We start from the raw sequence: 5552 nt of genomic DNA on the forward strand, positions 1-5552 counted from the left end.
GAGGCTGAGGCAGGAGGATCGCTTGAGCCCAGGAGTTTGAGGTTGCTGTGAGCTAAGATGATGCCACGGCACTCTAGCCCGGGCAACACAGTGAGACTATGTCTCAAAAAAAAAAAAAAAGATGTGTCCTGAAGCAACAAAAGGAAAAATACATTAATTGGATTTGATCAAAATTTAAAATTTTTGTGTTTCAAAAAGATACCATTAAGAAAGTGAAAAGCCAACCCACGGAATGAAAGAAAATATTTGCAAGTCGTATATCTGATAGGGGACTTGTATGAAGAATATATAAGCTCAATAATAAAAAGACCAATAGCTCAATCTAAAAACAGGCAAAAGATATAAACGGACATTTCTCCCAAGAAGATACGTAAATGGCCAAGAAGCACAAGAAAAGATCTCAGCATCATCAGCCATCGGGAAATGCAAAACAAAATGCAAGCGGGTGCCACTTCCCACCCACCAGGATGGCTGTAATCAGAAAGAGACAATAGCAAGTGTTGGCAAGGACGTGGAGGACTGCAAAATGGCGCACCTTCTTTGGAAAATAGTCTGGAAGTTCCTCAAAAAGTTAAACATTGAGTTACCATATGAGCCAGCAATTCCATTTATAGGTATCGATCCAAGAGAAATGAAACATACGTCCATACAAAAACCTGTACAGGGTAAGTATCCCTTATCCAAAATGCTACGGACCAGAACTCTTTCAGATTTCAGATTTTTTCGGATTTTGGAATATTGGCATATACATAATGAGATGTATAATGTAAATCTTGGGGATGGGAGCCAAGTCTAAACATTAAATCCATTTATGTTTCATATATACCTTATACACAGAGCCTGAAGGTAGTTTTATACATTATTTTAAATAATTTTGTGCATGAAACAAAGTTCGTGTACACTGAACCATCAGAAAGCAAAGGTGTCACTATCTCAGCCACCCATGTGGTAGGTCTTGGCCCCACGTGGGGCATCGTGGGGAACCTGCCTGGCATGTCCAGCCCGCACATGTGCCATTATATTACCCTTGGTGGGGATGCTCGCCTGGGGGAGTCCGGGAACGTGATGGAAAGATATATTGCAGCTGAAGGGAGGGTATCACTTCCCTTGGGGAGGCTGAATAAACTGTGTCTTGTGCACCTGCTTTTTGACGGTGACCCATCACGTGAGGTCAGGTGTGGAATTTTCCACTTGTGGCATCATGTCAGCACTCAAGAAGTTTAGGACTTTGGGGCATTTCAGATTTTGTATTTTTGGATTAGGGATGCTCAACCTGTTTATGAATGGCAGCATTATTCATAAGAGTCAAAAGGTGGAAACAGTCTACATGTCCATCAACAACATCAATGAATAGATAAATGGAATATGCTATATCCATACAATGAAATATTACTAAGCTATGAAAGGGAATGAAGTACTAATACCTGCTTCCACATCAATGAACTTTGAAAATACTACGCTAAGTGAAAGAAGCCGGACACAAAAGATCCACTTTGTATAATTTTGTATAATTCCATTTACATGAAATATCCAGAATCAGCAAATCTATGGAGATAGAAAGTAGATTAGTGGTTGTCAAAGACTAGGGTGGGTGGGCGAAAGGGGGAGTGGCAGCTAAGGGGTACAGGGTTTTCTTGAGGGGTGATAAATACGTTCCAAAATCTACTTTGATGATGGTTACACAACTCTGTGAATCCACTAAACGCCATTGGACGTCGCACTTTAAATAGGTGAAGTGTGTGACGTGCGAATTATATCTCAATAAAGCTGTTATTAAAGAAAAAAAAAGCTGAGCCCCACCACCCCTAACATAATGTCAGTTCTTCATTTAACATGTCACCGTACCTATTCCCACAGCCTTTAAAGAAATTAGTGGCAACATTTACTTTAGTCCCACCCATGACTATTAGTGCTTTTGTAAATCCAACCGAGAAAATATGACACACCTTCAGGAAATCTGTGGCAGGAGCCATATGAGAAAAACGTTCACACTATCAAGTGTAATTCAGGATCCACCCCATTCCTGGAGACTGAAGGCCCTGGGCACAGCCCAGGGAAAAGGTTGATGGTAAATGCAAGGAGGAACATTTACAGTGGTCTCTTTGGCATCGCCGGACGTGCACTCTGGTGGCCTTCCCTCCCAGGAGTGTGCTTATACACCGAGAAGACAATTTCAACGCAGGTGATGGCAAGCAAGCTTGTCTATTTTATTTGTCATTGTATTTCCCGGCATAGTAGATGCTCCGTCGATATCTACTGAATGCACGCATGCATGAATGAATCGATAAAAAGCTCATGTATTTTTCCTTACCCTTCATCACCTTGGCATTTATCCTGAAATATGGAACGCGGCCATTGGAAAAGTGGGTTTACTGCACGTTCAAGGAGGAGCCTAGTATACAGTTGCACAGAGGTATTTTCCAGCTTGCTCCTACCCACAGTAGATGTTTTAACTCAAAACGAGAGATGTGTTTGTTACTGTATACACAGTGAGTGCTAAGCTCAGTTTACAAACCCAAGTGTGTAAGAAATGTGACTTTATTGTTCTGTAAGTGAGCTGACTCTGACTACCAGGAATGCTCTGCACCATCTCGGGGTCCCCCCTTCACACCAGGAGGGAGAAGAGGTTACCCATCCATGCCGGGTGCTGCCAAGACACTCTGCTTGCCCTCTGAAAAGCCAAGAATTCAACTTGTTTGTTTTCTGTGTTCTGCTCTGTCTTCACTGGGGGAGACATTCCCTGGGGAAATGAAGGCAGAGTGGGCAGGTGCCCAGCTAGGGATGGTAGAAGGCACAGTAAATACCAAGGAAAACACTCAGTGGCTCCAGTCCTGAAAACTGGGAAAGTTAAGTGTGGAGGGGACTTCAGCGCCAGGTAAGCAAAGGGGAGGAGCCTGCTGCTGTACAGGCAACTTTGCTGTACATCCACTTTGTTGTAGAAAGTGGATCTGAAGGCCCAAACCCCACCAGCTCCAGGGCGCAGCCTGAGTTGTGCCAGAGATGAGATGCAATGGGGGTGGGGTGGGGAGGGATCCAGTCTTTCTCAAAGTCGGAAGGTAAAATATCTCAGACTTTTGTTTTCATAACTTCTACTCTGCCCCTTCCTGAACAGGTGCCAAGACAGCAGAATTCAGTTCTGAGAAGTAGAGCGAGGGCTCTGCTCTGCTCCTCCTGGATCAGCCTGGCCCCAGAGGCTCCCCTGTGGGGAACACTGGGGGAAAGGGGTCTACATCGGTGTCCTGTCACAAGCACCTGAACACACTGAGAGCGTCTAGTCTGGGCTGGAGAAAGCAGGCGTCACAGGGGTGGGGCCAGCCATGATGGCTACAAACAGCCTAAGACTATCAGAGAGCCAAAGAGTTTGGCGGTTACAGGGAGGTGAGTGTATTCAAATAAGAAAGCTCTACACAAAAGAAGGTAGCTCCCTGGGAGTCTCCGCCTCATCTTTAAGAGTGTCCAGGCAGAGGCTGACTGGCAAGGCAGGAGTATCATAAAAGAGGTTTCTGATTAAGTAGAGTTTGGTCCAAATAGTTTCTGAAGTCACAGCCAACTATTAAGAGTCTGTGACTTCAGTATCCCAAGTCTAGTTTGGCTGATGTCATATTGAAGCAAATATACTGAAGAGCCAAACGATCCGTCTTTAAGAATTGATCCACATTTTTCAAATTCCATTTCCCTTTATTAAAAGTCATAAAAACAAATCTTTAAAATCTGTGCTTAGTGGAAGTCCATAAAACATGTAATCAGCTGCATTACGCATCAGCCAAACCTCTGGGTTTATGAGTTCACTGCACACTGATAATAGCCGCTCAGAGGGTCCTAAGTTCTGGCCGCCGTCAGACGGGAGGGGTTCCAGCCGTCCTTCAACAGCCTGGTCTTTGTACTGACCGAAGTGATAGTAAACAGCAATCGATGTTTGCCGTTAATGATAGAAGTGATATAAAACTTTTACCAAACAATTTTGTCTCTGCAGGTATAAATTTGTCTAACACAAGCTGATCTGAAAATTATCAATTTTCTGACAGTAAGTCACACATTTAAGATTATATTTCATTACCAAAAAAAAAAAAAAAAGCTTTCTTTGGGGAGTACTGTTGGCAGAACGAAGAGGTCTGTTTTCAAATCTATCAAATGGGAGTGAGAAAAGAATATAGAGCATCTCTGAAGAAACATTTATAAACTAAAAATAAAATCCTAAACCCCCTGACCACTAAACAGACTCTGTCTGGGCCAAGAGGACCCCAGAAAAACCTTAAAAACTTGAGTTCCCAACCATGACAGGATGAGAGGTCAGACATGCCTCATTACACCCCCTCCCTTCTGCAGTTTAGACACAACAACTAGCCAACATTAATATTAAAATAGAGATCATAAGACTAACAAAACAGACTCTTTGTAACAGTAGGTACCAAATTATAAACAAGACCTAAGGCCGTACCAAGCAAGTGTTAAGTCACACACCCCTACATTAAAAGAAATATATTCTATTAGGTTATTAAGTATGAAATATCTGATTTCCTTAAGTACTAATTTTGATAGTTGATATTTCTTTTACCCCTTCTTTTTTAAATTTCAGAATATTATGTGGGTACAAACGTTTCAGTTACATGAATTGCTTTTGTACAGTTTGAGTTAAAGTTATAAATGTGTTCATCACCCAGATAGTGTGCATTGTATCCATTAGGTGTGAATTTACCCAGCCCCTCCTGCTCCCCATCTGCTTGATTTCCATTTGAGTCATACGTGCATATCAGTGTTGATCGATAAGTTTCAATTTAGTAGTGAGTACATGTGTTTTTTGTTCTTCCGTTCTTGTGATACTTCACTTAAAAGAATGGTTGCCAGTTCCATCCAGGTTGTTACAAAAGGTATTAGTTCACCCCTTTTTTATGGCTGAGTAATACTCCACAGTATACATATACCACATTTTATTAATACTCCTGTATTAATGGGCATTTGGGTTGTTTCCACATCTTTGTGATTGTGAATTGTGCTGCTACAAACATTTGAGTCCAAGTGTCTTTTTTATAAAATGTCTTTTTTTCCTTTGGGTAAATACCCAGTAGTGGGATTGCTGGATCAAACAGTAGGTCGACTTTTAGTTCTTTGAGGTATTGGTATCTTCATATTACTTTCATAAAGGCTGTACTAGTTTGCAGTCCCACCAACCGCGTACGTGTTCCTTTCTCTCCACATCTACTTCAGCATCTGTTGCTTTGGAACTTTTTGTTAAAAGCCACTCTCACTGAAGTTAGGTGATATCTTATTGTGGTTTTGATTTGCATTTCCCTGATGATTAGAGATGTCGAGCATTTTTTCATATGCTTATTGGCCATTAGTCTATTTTCTTTAGAAAAGTTTCTATTCATGTCTTTTCCCATGTTTTAATGGGGTTGTTTGATGTTTTCTTGCTGATTTGCTTGAGTTCTTTGTAGATTCTGGTTATTAGACCTTCATCAGATGTGTAGCATACAAATATTTTCTCCCATTCTGTAGGTTGTCTATTCACTCTATTGATTGTTTCCTTGGCTGTGTAGAAGCTTTTTAATTTA

Source organism: Propithecus coquereli, unplaced genomic scaffold (genome assembly GCF_000956105.1).
Source record: "Propithecus coquereli isolate 6110/MARCELLA unplaced genomic scaffold, Pcoq_1.0 Scaffold354, whole genome shotgun sequence".
NCBI classification, from domain to species: domain Eukaryota; kingdom Metazoa; phylum Chordata; class Mammalia; order Primates; family Indriidae; genus Propithecus; species Propithecus coquereli.